Genomic DNA, 18,953 nt, shown 5'->3' with positions numbered 1-18,953 from the left:
TGTTTCTTACAGTTAAATACAGTTGTTAAGATATCAACTGGGTCAGTGGAATTAACTGCTTAACTCAGAACGTCATGCCACACTTAGATAGCACCGGACACAAGGAGATGACACAAATCTACCAGATAACACCCCAGAGGTGACACAGTTTCTCTACTGATGACACAGGAAGGATGTGTACGGCCCCTGCCTGGGTGCAAACCTAAACTCCTTTATAATGTTTGTGTGATGAGCAATTGGGGCTTCTTGCCGATCAAGAGCCCATCAGCGCTGATGTGTCTGTAACCCTTTCACTGTCCTTAGTATATTAAATAAGTTTAAGTATACTTTTCTGTTTCAAGCGCCTGCCATCCAAATACAGTATTTAAGTGGGGGTCGCCTGAAGGGTAAAAAGAGCTGGGTCCACCGTGGGTGTTTCACCACCAACAGGGTGCGTTAGCTCATAACTGCTCCCAGCTAGTTTTAATGATAACAGTATGTTTCTTTGGGCTTTAAGAAAAAATACATGTTAACACAAAAACTGTTATATATTTCCATAACAATTCCCCCTTTTGATCTCTAATAAGAAATCACCTTTAAAACTTAGCCAAAACCAATTATGTTTCCTGAGCCCCACAATTAAAGCGCATCTGATAAGATGGAATTTTCAAATTCACGCTACCCTTCTTAATTCTGGGAGTGATGTATCAGACCATCACAAAAAAGGAAACCTAAGACCCAAATAGAACAGTATGCGATAATTCTTCCAGATAAATCTTCAACACAGGGTGGACTATCTGTGTTGTCAAGATCCACAGGGGATTATTCTGCCCCTGTATCTGGTCCTGCTTGCAGCTGACTGAGCGCAAACAACATGACCCACTCTGTGAGGTCCTCCTGGACATCCTTCAGTGACCAATGGAATTCCGGTACGGGCCCGCACTGACTCCAATGAAACCACGTCTGCGCTTTTCCTTTCAACCTGACCACATGCAAGGTTCCTTCGACCACCTGGTAGGGCCCCATAAATCTTGGCTGAATTTTACTCAATTGGTTTTTCAGGTTTTAATTAATCATTTCCACATTCCCCTTTGATTGAGGATGATACACCGTACCAAACCTGTGTTTGAGTCCTAAACTGGACTCCACTCGGTGCAGGTCCTGATTGTTGAAATGGGTTCCATTGTTGGTCCTTCTCTTTTCAGGGAAACTATGCATAGGAATGTAATGGTTAATGAGACATTTTATCGCAGTTTTGCTGTCCTCTCTTTCAGCAAGCTAGGCCTCTGGTCATCCTGTAAAAGCATACACACACAAGCAAATACTTAAAACCTCTGACAGGGGTCACCATGTTTATGTAATCAAGAATAATGTCTTTCTCGTTTGTAATCAAAGGAAGTATTCCTGTAATCATGCCAGTTTTCTTTGGATTAAACTGTAATAGTAATAGTAATAGTAATATCTTTATTGTCATTGAAACATACATTACAACGAAATTTGTTCTCTGCTTTTAACCCATCACCCTTGGGGAGCAGTGGGCTGCTATGTGCGGCGCCCGGGAGCGATCTGGGGGTAAGGCTCTTGCTCAGGGACCCAGAGTGCCGGCACTGGGATCAAACCGGGGTACTTACATCCTGTCCACACACTGTACCGTTTTTACAAAACATTTCACCATATCTGACATGAATGGATGCCACCAGTCCTTCGATTTTCCAACATCTGTTTGACACCCACATGTCCTACTCCATGTGCTTCAGAAAAAGCTCCTGTTTTAATCCTGGAGGAAACAACCTCCTCCATCAGGTCCTTTTACAGCATCCTTCCTACTCTAACATTCCTCTGAGGCTCCTCTGCTCCGCATCCCCTTCATCTTTTCTTATCTTTCTGTCAACTTGTCACAAATCATGATCCTGTTAGTTCCAACACGGCATATGCAGCTTTCAATCCTTAACTGTCCTGCCTGAAACAACAACCTTCTGTAAACTACTGTCTCACCTGGGGGCCTTCAATAGGACTGACTTCCAAATCTGACCTCATTTTTCCCTCCTCGACACCAGTTTCTCACATTGATGGGGTTCACCATCAGTCATACTATTTGCCATGTTTATGCCTTTGTGTATGAATGTGATGTTGGGTGACTTCAAGATTTTTGACAGCCTGTGCTGTCTGAGTGCAGTCATAGTGAAGCTTTGTGAATTTACATAAGCCACCACACTGTGAGTTATCAAAACATATATATGTCCCATGACTAAATTTTTAAATCAATTAGGCAATTGCAGCTGCATGTTGTGTGCATTGGGGATGACATTTTTCCATGTAATCCAACATTACTGATATGTGCATTAACACTCTCACCCCCCCCCACACACACACACACACATACTTTTTTCTGAAACAAACTCCATTTACTGCTAGTTTTGTTACAGAAACATCAAATACAAATGGTAAAGAGTAGTCAGGGAGAGTCAACTCAGCTGCATATGCTAGTCTTTCTTAAAGTAGGACAAACGCTACCTCGGCTTCTTGAGTCCAAATCAAAACATTATTCAATTTTGTCATACCTTGCATCTTCACAAGGTCCCTTAAAGCTTGTGTGAGATCAGTGTACCCAAGAATGTATGTGCAACTGTAGCCAGTTAATCCCAAAAAGACAACACGTCTTTCACGGGCAGTAGTTTAGGTTTGTTCAAATGCTATGCCAGAAATAACACAGTCCAGGAAAGACACCTGGGTCCTGGCAACATGCAATTTATCTATACTGACCTTAAAACTTTAAACTAATTGAGAGTAGTGTTTCTGGGCAGAGGACAGAGGTTAGGCACAGAATTTGTAGGTGTTTTATTTTTAAACACAGAATTTATAACTCCAAGATCACGTGGCATGCAATATTTACTAGTGCCTTCCTTTTCTATTGGAAGAATGAGGGCGTTCTAGGCTGAGGCAGAGCGTTGTAAAACTCCAGCTGCAAATTCAATCAGAAAGACTCACAGAGAAAGAAATGGCAATTAGAAGGATTTTATTGACACAATATTTTAAGTCTTTGGCGCTCAGACCTCGCAGGAACATTAATGCTGAATTACACTTTAATATGCATAAGTAGATGTATGAGAACAGGGATGTTCCCCCCAGGTCCGAAACTGGTGGTGGAGTGGAGATAGAAGAAGTTTGTTCAGTCCATATGGTGATCTGTTTAAGATAGATGTCCAACTTCATAAACACAGGTTTGCATGAACTGTCCATGATGAGCAAGCTTGAAGCGACTGTGGAGAGGAAAAACTCCCCTTTGGGAAGAAACCTCTGGCAGAACCGGGCCCAACATGGTGGTCTTCTGCCGGACCAATAACGAGGTGATATGGAGTGCTGAAGACTGAAAGGAGAAAACACTCTGATGGGTTGAGGATGGAGGAACGTCTTGGAAGCTAGATGAACTCAGCTACGATGGTGGGGTTGGGGGTGGGTTGAATCGGACATCTGATTCGAAATCCGACATGCAATCCGTTTGCGCTTGCTGGTTAGCAGGCTGAGACGTGGATTTGAAGTTGCTTTTAAGATGAGCGCAGGATGCTGATTGGCTTCATGGAGGTGCGGTTCGTAGCTGATTGGCTCACATCAGAGGCGGATCGGACTCTGATTGAATGGAGGCAGGCAAAGAGTTTCTTCAATTGAACTTGCGCTTCAGCTTCATTTCAATCTGAAAAACTCACAGAGAAAGAAATGGCAATTAGAAGGATTTTATTGACACAATATTTTAAGTCTTTGGCGCTCAGACCTCGGCAGGAACATTAACGCTGAATTATACTTTAATATGCATAAGTAGATGTATGAGAACAGGGATGTTCCCCCCAAAAATGCCGAGGTCAGAGCATCTGTATGCTCATAAGGCAGTGTGACGGGATAGTGATTTGAATGGGAGATGATTAGGTGAATGAAATGAAAGAAATGAACAAGGAGAAGTGAGCAGAGATGCTTTCTTGCGGAAGATGTCTTGCGTATGCTTTCTTGCGGAAGATGTCTTGCGTATGCTTTCTTGCAGAAGATGTCTTGCTTATGCTTTCTTGCGGAAGATGTCTTGCTTATGCTTTCTTGCGGAAGATGTCTTGCTTATGCTTTCTTGCGGAAGATGTCTTGCTTATGCTTTCTTGCGGAAGATGTCTTGCAGATGATGCACATAGAGAAATGGGTGATCATGACAAGATGCAACACAGGTGACAGGATGCATGACAGGATGCATAACAGAATGCTTGACGCATGCATGAGAGAACACATGACAAGACGCAGGACCAGATGCTACAAGACGTACAAGAGAGTGCAACAGGATACATAACGAATGCATGACAGATGCATGAAAGGATACATAACAGAATGAGTGACAGGATGTGACAGGATAAACTGACAATATGAGTTGCGATATGAATGAAAGTATACATGTGATAAATGATGATATGAAAGAAGCATGAAAGGTCAACTATACGATAGCAGAGTTACGGACTGTGATGATTATGAATGATAAACTCAATTTGAAAGAGTGAAACATGAAGGGTCTGGCGAGACATGTGAAAAGTTTCAATCCACCACCAGTATTTGCAGTTAGATTACCTTAAAGCTGAGAGGGCATTGAGCAGCTAAAATGAATGGATGCTCAGAACGATGTGTGAGGCTTGATGATGATGACTGAGAGGAGAAAACACTCTGATGGGTTGAGGATGGAGGAACGTCTTGGAAGCTAGATGAACTCAGCTACGATGGTGGGGTTGGGGGTGGGTTGAATCGGACATCTGATTCGAAATCCGACATGCAATCCGTTTGCGCTTGCTGGTTAGCAGGCTGAGACGTGGATTTGAAGTTGCTTTTAAGATGAGCGCAGGATGCTGATTGGCTTCATGGAGGTGCGGTTCGTAGCTGATTGGCTCACATCAGAGGCGGATCGGACTCTGATTGAATGGAGGCAGGCAAAGAGTTTCTTCAATTGAACTTGCGCTTCAGCTTCATTTCAATCTGAAAAACTCACAGAGAAAGAAATGGCAATTAGAAGGATTTTATTGACACAATATTTTAAGTCTTTGGCGCTCAGACCTCGGCAGGAACATTAACGCTGAATTATACTTTAATATGCATAAGTAGATGTATGAGAACAGGGATGTTCCCCCCAAAAATGCCGAGGTCAGAGCATCTGTATGCTCATAAGGCAGTGTGATGGGATAGTGATTTGAATGGGAGATGATTAGGATGAAATGAAAGAAATGAACAAGGAGAAGTGAGCAGAGATGCTTTCTTGCGGAAGATGTCTTGCGTATGCTTTCTTGCGGAAGATGTCTTGCATATGCTTTCTTGCAGAAGATGTCTTGCTTATGCTTTCTTGTGGAAGATGTCTTGCTTATGCTTTCTTGCGGAAGATGTCTTGCTTATGCTTTCTTGCTGCCTTATGCAGTTCAAAGTCTTCAGCTGATTCAAAATGCTGCGGCAAGAGTTCTGATGAAAATCAACAAGAAGGATCATATTTCTCCAATTTTAGCCTCCCTTCATTGGCTTCCTGTTAAATCAAGAATAGAATTTAAAATTCTCCTTCTAACGTATAAAGCCCTTAATAATCAAGCTCCATCATATATCAGAGCTCTGATTACCCCGTATGTTCCTAACAGAGCACTTCGCTCTCAGACTGCAGGTCTGCTGGTGGTTCCTAGAGTCTCTAAAAGTAGAATGGGAGGCAGATCCTTTAGCTATCAGGCTCCTCTCCTGTGGAACCAACTCCCAGTTTTGGTCCGTGAGGCAGACACCCTATCTATTTTTAAGACTAATGTTAAAACCTTCCTTTTTGACAAAGCTTATAGTTAGAGTGGCTCATACCCTGAGCTATCTCTATTGTTGTGCTGTGATAGGCCTAGGCTGCTGGAGGACATCAGAGTCTAATTTTCTCACTCTACTGATTTCTACTGTTCTTCAGTCTACTGTTCTCCAGTTTTGCATTGTATTACATTGAAATGACTGTCGTCATTTTAGCTTTTAACTTTTTGCTCTCTCTCTCTTTTTCTTCATAGTAGGTACACCTGGTCTGGCGTTCTGTTAACTATGACATCATCCAGAGAAGACGGCTCACCCGCTACTACCATCTAATGTAGAACAGATTACTAGATCAATGTGTGCTTCTGTGCTTTTTTGTCTCTGTTGTTGTGTCTCTACTCTGTCTTCTGTAACCCCAGAGGCAGATGACCGTTCATACTGAGCCCGGTTCTGCCGGAGGTTTTCCTTTCCGTTAATGGGGAGTTTTTCTTCCCACTGTCGCTTCATGCTTGCTCAGTATGAGGGATTGTACCAAAGCCATGTACAATGCAGACGACTCTCCCTGTGGCTCTACGGTTCCCCAGGAGTGAATGCTGCTTGTCGGGACTTTGAAGCAATCAACTGGTTTCCTTATATAGGACATTTTTGACCAATCTGTATAATCTGACCCAATCTGTATAATATGATTGAACTTGATTTTGTAAAGTGCCTTGAGATGACATGTTTCATGATTTGGCGCTATATAAATAAAATTGAATTGAAATTGAATTGAATGTCTTGTGAAAAGTTTCAATCCACCACCAGTATTTGCAGTTAGATTACCTTAAAGCTGAGAGGGCATTGAGCAGCTAAAATGAATGGATGCTCAGAACGATGTGTGAGGCATGATGATGATGACTGAAAGGAGAAAACACTCTGATGGGTTGAGGATGGAGGAACGTCTTGGAAGCTAGATGAACTCAGCTACTGTGATGATTATGAATGATAAACTCAATTTGAAAGAGTGAAACATGAAGGGTCTGGCGAGACATGTATAAAGTTTCAATCCACCACCAGTATTTGCAGTTAGATTACCTTAAAGCTGAGAGGGCATTGAGCAGCTAAAATGAATGGATGCTCAGAACGATGTGTGAGGCATGATGATGATGACTGAAAGGAGAGGAGAGATGATGACCATGGCCCATTGTTTGAGTGATCAGGAATCTGTGAAACAATTATAAAGAACATGATGACCATGGCCCATTGTTTGAGTGATCAGGAATCTGTGAAATAATTATAAAGAACCCCCCAAAACCTATGGATGGCAGCATCCGTAAATTTTAAACACATCTACGACAGAAAGACATTATAGAAATATATTCCGATCCAAACGAGAAGCAGACCAGACGGTCAGAATGGCAGCTCTCAACCAGAGTATCTGTTCAAGAAGGAAAGAACGAATTTAGTGAACTCGAGCTGCCTGGAGGTAAAGCGTGACTCTGGCAATGATGCATTTGTGAGATTGAGGTGACCGAGCGAGGAGGGCAGCTGACGGAAATAACTGATATGGAATGAGACTGATCTCTTGTGAATTAGAAAGCTGAACTGCAGGCAGGAAGCCATGCTGGAACCAAGTTGAGATCAACACCTAGAACTCAATTTGCAGGCCGACAAGTTTAATTTGAGAAAGGACAAACTGAGAATAGTGAAAGGAAGATCTATGAGAGGAAGTGACCATAAGATGCTCAATGGGCCATGGTCATCATCATCATGCCTCACACATCGTTCTGAGCATCCATTCATTTTAGCTGCTCAATGCCCTCTCAGCTTTAAGGTAATCTAACTGCAAATACTGGTGGTGGATTGAAACTTTTCACATGTCTCGCCAGACCCTTCATGTTTCACTTTTTCAAATTGAGTTTATCATTCATAATCATCACAGTCTGTAACTCTGCTATCGTATAGTTGATCTTTCATGCTTCTTTCATATCATCATTCATCACATGTATACTTTCATTCATATCGCAACTCATATTGTCAGTTTATCCTGTCACATCCTGTCACTCATTCTGTTATGTATCCTTTCATGCATCTGTCATGCATTCGTTATGTATCCTGTTGCACTCTCTTGTACGTCTTGTCACATCTGGTCCTGCGTCTTGTCATGTGTTCTCTCATGCATGCGTCAAGCATTCTGTTATGCATCCTGTCACCTGTGTTGCATCTTGTCATGATCACCCATTTCTCTATGTGCATCATCTGCAAGACATCTTCCGCAAGAAAGCATAAGCAAGACATCTTCCACAAGAAAGCTCCCAGCTGACATTCATCAGACAATACCTACAAACAAGAACATTAAAGAACTTTAACATGTATAATTTCACAACACCTGAAGTAATTGATTAGCAAAACATTAAACTGACCGATGAAAGACAAGAGTGACAAAGTGGTGTGGTCAGCATGAATAAGAGATCTGAACCAGTACAGACTGTTCCGAACGGATGCCAAATTGCACCAGAGTTGCAGCGGTTTTAATAACAATTGGTATAAGTTGCTGGATTTAAAATGCACCTCTGAAATAAAATGGGTTAAGTAACAACTCAACCCTACTGTCCGGTTAAACTGAACGTGAATGACATTGAAGGTACTTAATGCGGAAGGATTGCCAATAGTAAGTCTTTGAATGACAAAATCAGAGATTTAAAATGCTGAGACATTTGCTAATACAGCCTGCAGGTTGATGATAAAGGGGAGATGTGAAGAACGTTACCATATCAAAGATAGTAAGAGAACACAGAAAATGGAAAAACAAAAGAAAAGAGGAGAATGATAACAAGGTTAACATTTCACCTACAAACTTAATTAACACTTAAAATCGAAGCATACTATGGACAAGAAATGACTGTAGAAAATATGAACAATGAGTTAAATTAGAATGACATAATTATGAAATAAGAGAAGATATATGGAGTCCATCACGAACCATACTGCAACCAGTAGGTGGCAGTAATGCTAATACAAGCCTGTTGCCAACCGCCAAAACCAGAAGAAGAAGAAAACGAAAACAAACATTGGAATGGATGGGATACTTCTGCCTAAATAGATGGACAGTTCAGAAGCATGATGAGCGAAATGCATGTAATATGAATGAAAACATGAGTGGATACATGTTACCTTGAGCTGCTAGGAGCGGGCATGAGAGGAGATCCGGCTGAAAGTTGCGCAGGACGATACGGGAGGATGGCCTCTCAGCACTACGAAGCGGAGCGGGAGCTGAGTCAGAGTTGGGACGGCGTCTTCGTCGCTTGGCGCAAACCGGGATTTGCTAAGTTCATTGCGCCAGGAATCGGAGCTGATGGAAAACAGAGGTTGGGTTACGAAATGAGACGCCACAGCGGAAGAAGGCCAGCTGATAGAGTGAATCCAGGTCAGTGCTGGTTAAGATATGCTGGAGTGAATACAGAGATCGGAGAGAATGGATGTGCGGCTAGATGGCGTTCCTATGAGCAGCAGGATTTGAGGATAAGTTGTTATCGTCTTGAATCGGACATCTGATTCGAAATCCGACATGCAATCCGTTTGCACTTGCTGGTTAGCAGGCTGAGACGTGGATTTGAAGTTGCTTTTAAGATGAGCGCAGGATGCTGATTGGCTTCATGGAGGTGCGGTTCGTAGCTGATTGGCTCACATCAGAGGCGGATCGGACTCTGATTGAATGGAGGCAGGCGATGAGTTTCTTCAATTGAACTTGCGCTTCAGCTTCATGAGGCCTGCAATGATATCAGCACTCCTTTTCTCTGCTTAAGATTTATGGGGGTACTGGTTCACCTAGATAGGACAGTCAATAGTGACCTTAAATGTAACTGGAGCACATGGGAACACATCCGTTGCTCATTAAGATCAGTGCCTTCCTGGCCATGATAACAAGTCAAAAGCTCAAGTTAAATAGAAACTGATCAGTTACATCCCAGACAATTTGATAGGTATTAGTTGATTTTGAAAACAGCAAACCTGCAACACTGGTAGGAGCCCAATCAGTGGCCTGAAGGGAACATTTTACCACGTCCCCTAATTCCTTTGCCTGGGGCTCAACATGGAGAGAAAGAGAAAAATGAGGAAACGTTTCATCTGACATCATATACCATTGTAGTTGTTCAGCAGTAGCATCACTGCAGCTGCCACACGCTCATGTGCCACATATATATTTCTAGAAATGACTGTCTGTGTTTTACCTCCAAGTTCTGCTGATAAAGATTCTTGTTACCAGTCTGTATGGTTCCTGTCATAGAACAGAGTGATGTGTGGCGTGCCAGGTGGAGATGAGTAGGAACTCAGACTTTGTATCCAGGGCTTCCATAGCTGAAACACTGAGGACACCAGTTGTAGCAGACTCTGTTAACAGTCCCCAATAGATGTCAGCAAACTCTTCCCCCACGTGTTACAACGGCAGACGCTGTTCCTTCCCTGAGAAGCTCCTCAGTGACACAGTCTTGGTCCACAACCCACACGCTGGTGGTTGTCTGGGAATAATGGAATATGTAGCTCCAGTGTCCACTAAAAGTTCATGCAGTTATTTCCCACTTTTGCTGGCAGCATGGGGCCTGCAGGGTTCATGCTGCTTGGGTCATCCTCAGCTTCTGAAGGGAAAAGAGAGACTTCGATAACAAATGTTTGTTTTTTCCACATTAAATATCTGGGCCAAATACACAGAAATTAACATGGCTTGAATGAAAATATTTCAGCTTTGTTAGAAAATTGGAACTGGTAATAAGCCATACATAAAGTTTGTTGAGTTTACTGTTTTATAACATTAGGCACAGGTCCTATCACTTGTTTTTTTTGCCCTAAAGTAATTTATAATTTCTGAGATCTCATTGCTTGTAATAATAATGATTCGTCACAAACCAGTCTGTGTGAAAGAAGTTTAGATATACATGATCTTTGATGTAAATAGATGTAAAAAACTGTGCTTTAGGTTTGAACAAAACTGTGTGGAACTAAATATGGTTGCTTTTTCTAAGGGTTTTCTATTCTATTTATTTTATTTCTTTTTTACTTGGAATTTGAATGCAACTAAAGAGAAATTTTGTAAAGCATCAGAATATCAGGAAGGCCACATTAAACACGTCATCAGTTACAAAATCATCAGATGTTATCCAGTTATGCTGATCTTAGGTGAACCTCAGAGGGACAATATAACCTGAGAAGGACAAAAGATATGATAAACAAATCTGTGTGTCTGTTTTGGCCTGGGGCACGAAAACTATGTCAGAGGGAAAAAATAAAATAAAGCCAGAAGGATATCAAAAAAGTTTGTAATAAGTCAAAAACCTATGTCATATTGAAAAAGACATAATTGTGTCAATTTTGTTTTAGTTTTTTTGGTAAACAAATAAAGTTGTCTAAAGTGACACTAAGGGAACCAGGGTTTTAACTGCATGCGACTCTCTTGTTTTGAGAAAACTCTTGTTTTCTCTGAGTTATTGCTTTCAGATTAAAGGAGACACCACCTTTCTGCCAACAGAAGACTCTGAGAAGACAGTTCAATTAGTACGGTAAGGAGTCATAATCAGATTTGGACACTAAATTATGCTAGGTTTTAACCAAGGTATGCCAGTAGAGAAAGGTGGTGTCTTAAAAATGTTTGTTGCTTTCTTCTATTAACAGTTCTATATTTCTGCTTTTTCTTTGCAAAGAAACCTGGTCAAAATGATAGAAATGTGCTAACAGAGAGATTGTAGACTCTTTTTAGACATTCTCAGATGCGAGAGAATACCAAAACGATGCCACAGTGACATGGGGGCTGATCTTTGGGACAAGGAGAAAAGGTGATGTCATTGACTTCAGCCTGATCCAGTTTTGAGTTTTATTTTATCAGGGGCAAAGTTTGAATAATTTTTTATCCTTTTTATTTCTTTTATGTTTGTCATTTTAGACGGAACACTGTAGTTATGTTTGTGACTGCTTTGCTGTTATTTTCTTTTTAACCTATGGAGCGTTAACCTGACCCTAGCCAAATTAATTTCGCTCCGCCTAGCTCCACTCATCCATCTGGAACTGATCCATAGGAATGGCGTTTCAGAAGGCTGGGCCTTATCAAAAATCCTTGCATATGATTGGATAAGCCAAAAAAGGGAAAAAAAAAAGGATAAGCCACTTGTCTTTCATCTTTATCGACGTGCTATTTCAACCACTCACACCGAAGCCAACCTGTGACGCTGATGAGAGCGACGCAGGAAAAAACAAAACTTGCCAAATCCGGTCGGGAGAAGGGCGAAAACATTGTTTCCACCAACAAAAGCCTTCAGAGCCGTTCTCTGATGTTCTTTTAATGAAACAATATTTGGTAGATTGGACAACACCGAAGAAATAGCAGCATCAATGTAAACGCTTGCTTCCTCGATGCGAGCCGCCATTGTTGTGTGAATCAAAACAGTCTCACGGTCGCTTCTCCACTACGTCACATCTATGAAACTCCAGCCCTGCATCCTGATACGCTGGACAATACAACTGGTTGAAGAAATCACTCTCTATGGAAGAGGTCCCAGATGGATGTGAGTGAAGCTAGGCGGAGCTAAGTGGAACGAAATTCATCTGGTTAATGGAGCGCTTCTTTGGCAAAAAATGCTGGCAGAATTCGTTCTGTTTTCAGGCGCAAGAACTGGAGGATGGGCTCTTAAAGGGAAGGAGAATGTTGTGCTGCTGACCTCAGACATTGGACTGAAAATGGATAATGGCAAGGACTATGACTTTGGCATCGGAAACCCTTTGACAAAAAACACAGATGAGTTCGGCAGACACTTTTTTTTATGCATTTCACTTCAGATTTTTTTGCACACAATTAGTAGTAATAGTAATAGTAGTAATATCATCTTTATTTTCATTGAAACATACATTACAACGTAATTTGTTCTCTGCTTTTAACCCATCCCTCTTGGGGAGCAGTGGGCTGCCATTTTATGAAAACATTTATAAAAACAAAACACACATTATGAAACACATTAGGATTATGTAAAGGTGAAAACTTTTAAAGAAGCAACTTGATGGAATCATAGAGCAACCTCATAAATTAAGTGGGTATTATATCAACAGTTGAATAAATAAATGAATTAATTTGTTTCCATTATATAAGCAGAGTAATCTAAACTTTTAAATTACATTTCATTTAATGAACATCTTAGAGTAAGCTGAGTTCAGCCACTCCTGCAGGCATCAATAAAACACAAGGAAAAGGTTACTGGCTAGAATGGATAAGGTAGCTGTAATGAACAGGAAACTGGATCCAGAATTCAAACCAGACAGGTCAGTGACGTTTTAAGCAAGTTTATTAAAGATGCGCCGCCGCAGGCACTCGGAGCTCGCTGCTCGCTCAGAGACCGGAAACCTCCCTGCAGCAGAGACAACAGGTTAGTGATCAGCTGGTGGTGTCGGGCAAGAATGAGAGAGGCTGGATCACTAACCTGGTAGTGGGACTCCGAAGCTTGGGCTTTAACTTCGGGCCGGGGTTCCAGGACTGAAGCCGTAGAGCGACTACAGGCGGGCAGATGATCCGTTCAGGGAATTCCAGGGGCGTTATCCAGGGGGGTCCGGGTCCGATCACAGAGAGGCAGTTATCCAGCCGCAGCACAGAGGGGAATCCGATAGGCGAGGTCCAGGTCCGGTCCAGGTCCGATAACAGGCGGGCTCAGAATAACCACATGGGCAAGGCAGAATCCGGTACTCACAGGCGGGGGTCAAGGCTCCAGGCAGAATCAGAACGGGGAACAGGCAGGCTCGGTAACGGAGGGCAGAATCAGGTCAGACACGGACAGGCAGAACAAGGAAACGCTGGAATGCTCGTACAGGTGGCTTGAGACAATCTGGCACTGGCTTCTGATCTGCACAGGGATTATAATGAGCTGAAAACAGGTGGAACTGATGAGGACTGATTGCGGGTAGGGTGGAGAATGAGCAGGGTGGAGAATGAGGTGTGCTGAACAAATGAAAAGATCAGAGCCAGTGCCGAGATCGTCACAGTAGCAATAAAATTTGCATAATGACACATCCTTCTAACTAACATGGGTAAATGTGGGATTAACGCACCGTTGTACAATTGTTACAATATTTATAGAGATTTAATATCTCTCAACTAGAACACAAATAACTCAATAGTTCTTTTTAACCAGTTGTTAAAACATCCTGGGGGAAAAAAACACATAAAACTGAGTTTAGCTAACTATTAATCTAGAGGGCTTTTAGATCAGGATAAATTAATTGTTATCCTCTTACATACAGAAAATAAGTAAGATTAATTTAATTAGATTAAATCATGGGGACATTTTGGATCTGGTCAGGATTGCTGGGAGGCTTTGATGATAAAAGGGTAACAGCTTGAAGGTGATATCAATGAATGAAGGTTTTCTCTGAGGAACATCAAAGCAGCAAAGACACCCCACAATGGAACTCCTGTTGTGCAAAGAACATCTTGAACGGCACATAAGGTGAGATCCTTGCAACCAGAGACGTTCCACACACACAGGGGGGTGTGGAGACCCCAGAGCACAGCACCCGGGGACAAGCTGCTGTGGTTTGGAGCTGTTGTAAACTTGACACAGCTGGTGGAACCAGGCTGGACCCACAAAGTCTGACTGTAAAGGGTTCTAGGTTTTCAGGGTTGCTGAAAACAGAAAGCTTCAGAGAACCTTAACCTTTCCTGACCAGGCACTCAAAACACATAGATCAGATTACCGGGCCTAGATAAATAGGAACGCAGAGACGCGTTCATCCAAAAATTGGGAACTAATTCTGATTTGCTTGAGTAGCTTTGGTTGTTCAACAATGTTATATAACATTTTTCAAAAAGCTCCTATGTTCTCTACCTCTCCTGCTCGCTGCTTTGTTTTGTAGAACCTTGGCATCCTTGAACAGTAAAAGCATGGTATAAATATTTTGTCTTCTCTGTGCAGAATAGCACCTCCCTTTCTTTCTTTTTAAAAAGAGAGAGAGAGAGGGGGGTTTGATCCAAGGCAAGCTGGAGTTGGAAAAGGCTTCCACATGGGTTTTCAAAATAAAACGAGAAAATGACATGAAACAAATATGGTGATGAAATTATGTTGCAAAGAACCTCAACTGTCAGACAATAAAAGTTAAGACACACATTGAAAGCATTTTTTATTACTGGAAAACTACTGCAAATACATTTGAACTTAAAGATTACTCTTTTAATTAATAATTACATTTTATGATTCTGGGAGCTAAATAATTGTGCACAGAAATATCTTGAATGTGAAAGTGCTTGGTGGATGGTTTTAATAAATGACACATGAATGGGGTTTTGATAAGAACACTAATTACACCATGTTTGGAAGAGTTGCCTGAAGAACCTTACACGCGATAAGATAAATTCCTGCCTTGTGCCCTGAATGGTCTGAATGGTAACTTTGCGTTCTTGACGTTTCTGACTCTTCTCATATTGTGTTACTGTTTGTTTAACTGCTCTGTTCTACTGACTTACATGTTGTGTTATGACATTGTTAATTTAGTAGTACTGGCCTAATCCTACTTCGCTCTGAAGGCCCATTTTTACCCCGGTTTGGGATTTGACAATAAATGAGAAAAGCATTGATCAGAGGTAAACATTGTAATATGCATATTTAATTCATTAGGAATTCCGAGAGGAGACAGAGTTTTACATTACCATTCTGTAGTATTCATTACAAGCTGACAGCCTGTCTCATCTCCTCCCATCTCTTCAGGAGGAGGAGTGATCTATTCGAACAAAGGAACTCTTCTCCCCTGACCTACCCCCTGCCATAAAACTCATGTGTTATTCTACCCAGCAACGGAGGAGAGACATACCTTAAGCCTGGGAGGTTTGTTTTGTTATTCTCCCATACATCTGCCTGATTAATATATCAACTAAGATATTTTCCTCAACAATTTCCTCTGTTTTGATCCTACAGATCAATCCAATAACTAGGCTAGACTAATTGTACGTCTTGGAACCCTCAAACAAAGTGTAAATCATAAGAAGGTATGTTCTAATCCACTGTCCCTCTGTAGGCAACTTGTGAAACCACCACCCAAAATGAAATACTATACCTATTTTAAAACCAAATTAAGTTTGAATGTTTCCCTTTAAAAGTAAGATAACCCAACTTATGACTAAAAAACTACTGAACCTATCTAAATCTTAAAACATACTAGAACCAATAAAAGTAAGCACATTTATCCGTTAGGTGTTAGCCTATGATATCTTTGCAACCACCAATAAACTGTTATATTAACTAAACATGACTTTAGGAGTCTTGTGCCAAATTAACAAAGATGTCTTTTAAGAAATTAATATAACCTGTGAGAGTACTACACTCCGATCAAACCACAGAATAAAGACCAAATTATCATTCAATGCATAACCAAGATCCTAACAGTACTAGTATTTAACATCTTAGGAATATGGAACTTATAAGACAAATGCAGTGATTACAAAAAATGTTTTTTCTTTTTTTTTTTACATAATGCATTCAGTCGTTGTTATGATGTCTTGTGTCTGAGATGTCTTCTTCTCGCCCTTAAAGATAATGGTTATAGAGTCACTGTCCCAACCACGATCTCCACACAGCTGTATGTTAATCTTTTATTAAAAATAAAAAATTAAAACAAAATAAAAATCCAGCTGCCTCAACCGAGAGTGGCTCTGCACTTCAAGCTGCTCCGGTGATGTTTCCTTGAACCCTCTGTGCCTGGCACGCACGGCTCCACCATCTGTTCAGAGCACCCTAAATCATGACCCCCACATCCGTCTTTTGATGACCTTAGCACGTACTTGGTCGATGTCTGGGGATTGATACACCCTCCTTCGCATTCCTGGAATCTCCTGAAATTACACGACAATCTTTAGATGTCAAATTTGGATTTTGTCATTGGTGCGCTACTCCAGGTGGCTGCTGGGGTGACCGATATTCATCAGATGGATACTATGGGTCTTCTCCACGACGAGGAGACTCATCAGACGACCGAAACGCACCTCACCACAGTTCCAGTCCATATGCAAAGGATAAACACAACCAACGGGGTTTGTGTATCCGATCTGGATCATCTGAACGCCACACACAGGACTACAGCTCTTCAGCCAGAGGCTACACTAGTCGTGGCCGTTCTCCCAACCGATATGAACCGGTGTCACAGGTGATCCCCTTGACTCTGTAGGTTTCATTTATGTGAACCTAACTATTGCAGATAAACTCATGACACACACGCTTCAAGTTGTCAGAAACTGTACCAAGCCAGTCATCTTAGGTTGGGATTTTATGGTGGTGTATGGCATTACGGTTGACATTCAAAACATGACATGCAATGTAGCAGGTACAGCTGTGCCACTAGTTAGTCCACATCTGCATGTTCCCTGCATGACTGCTGTGTCAGTGTCATCCACCGTTAGCATCCCTGCTATGTCTGAGAGGGTCATCACTGCTACTTTGGATGCACCCCAAAAAGGGTTTTTACCTAGTAGCTACATTGGTGTGTTTGAACTACACTATACCGACCAGTCTTCTGCTGGTATTGCATGGACTGTTGCCAGGGTAGAACGCGGTTCTATTTGTGTTAAAGTAGCCAATGTTTCACATATTTACGTTGTGTTACATGGTGGTACACAGGTGGGACACTTTCATGCAGTCTTAGCAGAGGGCCAGAGTGAATTCACCATTATGGACAGGTCTATCTGTAACATTGATACTCGGGCACCTGACAGCCTCAGACTGATCCCTCTTGCAGATAGTACAGACTCAGATCTGACACCTTTGCAGAAAAAACAACGGACAGAGACTTTGACTTCCTTTGCAGATATGTTTAGTCAACACTCGCATGACTTTGGCAGAACTGACATAGTGACACAAAATCGCTACAAACTGTGACACCCCAATCACAAAGAGAGCTTACTGCACCTCTCCAGCCATGAAGGTAGAAATTTGCCAACAAGTTGGAACTCTTAAATCACATGATTTGATAGAGGACAGTTCGAGCCCTTGGGACAGCCCAGTGGTTATGGTGAATAAGAAGGATGGCTCTTACAGGTTTGTGTAGATTTTCGCCATTTCACCATTACTAATGCTCATCCTTTACCAAGAGTTGATGACAGTCTAGACGCGCTTTCTGGTTTGCGCTTTCTCAGTACTTTTCTACTATGGCAATGTCTAGTGGGTACTGGCAAGTACAAATGGATCCGGCAGACCGACAAAAGACTGTATTTACGACAGGTGACGGCTTGTACCAATTTAAGGTCATGCCAATGGGGCTTAAGAAATTACCTCCAACCTTCCAAAGGCTCATTGAGCTTGTTTTAAGAGGACTTCACAGGACAACCTGTGTCATTTATTTGGATGACATCATTTGCATGGGGAAAACCTTTGAAGATCACCTTGACAATCTCAGACATTCTCACTCGTTTTTGACAAGCAGGTTTAAATAAAACCCAAATAAATGTGACTTTTGCAAACCTTCTGTAAAGTACATGGGGCACATTGTGTCTCGTCGGGATGGACTGCCGTTGGACCCAGTAAACACTGAATGCATCAAAAACTGGCCTGTTCCAAGCTCACCGACAGAGGTGCGTGCTTTTTTGGGGCTGTGTTCATATTACAGACGATTTGTACATAAATATACCTTTGTTGCTCTGCCCCTGCGTAGGCTTACCCAAAAACTGGTTGTTTTTGAATGGACAGATGACTGTTCTGCTACTTTTCAAGCACTTAAAGATGCAATGACTTTGCCTCAAATAATGGCATTTCCCAACTTTGATCAACCCTTCATTTTGAGTACAGACGCATCTAATTTTGCAGTTGGTGCCGTACTGTCTCAGACACAACAGGGACATGAAAGGGTTGTATCTTTTGCTAGTCATGTACTTTCATAAACAGAGAGAAAGTGGTCTACATATGACAAAGAACTGTATCCTATCGTGTGGTCAATTAGACACTTTAAACATTACCTCAGTTGGCATCCTTTTACAATCATCACTGATCATCGTCCTTTGCTCAGTTTAAGGAAGATGGATGTCACACATGACCCTACCGGACGCAGGGGTCGTTGGGCATTGGAGTTAGACCCTTTTCAATGGACAATAACCCACAGAGATGGCAAGAAACACACAAATGCTGATGCCATGTCATGGATACCATTGGAGCAGGACTCAACTAAGGTGACAGTTTCAGCACTGCCTGATGTTCACTCTTCTCCTG

At 41.8% G+C, this 18,953-nt stretch overlaps 1 long non-coding RNA gene across 1 annotated transcript; it reads right to left on the bottom strand.

Moving 5' to 3' along the window:
• Window positions 1-13,045: 13,045 nt before the first annotated feature.
• LOC118563686 lies at window positions 13,046-13,271 on the bottom strand. The gene is made up of 2 exons (XR_004931350.1): window positions 13,197-13,271; window positions 13,046-13,124 (listed from the first exon to the last, which is right to left on the bottom strand). It is a non-coding gene; the product is annotated as an uncharacterized LOC118563686 (long non-coding RNA).
• Between the last annotated feature and the right edge of the window lie 5,682 nt (window positions 13,272-18,953).

The sequence above is a fragment of the Fundulus heteroclitus genome, chromosome 7 (assembly GCF_011125445.2).
Source record: "Fundulus heteroclitus isolate FHET01 chromosome 7, MU-UCD_Fhet_4.1, whole genome shotgun sequence".
NCBI classification, from domain to species: domain Eukaryota; kingdom Metazoa; phylum Chordata; class Actinopteri; order Cyprinodontiformes; family Fundulidae; genus Fundulus; species Fundulus heteroclitus.
The sequence above is the reverse complement of the archived record's forward strand: the minus strand, read 5'-3'. Positions and strand labels throughout refer to the sequence as shown.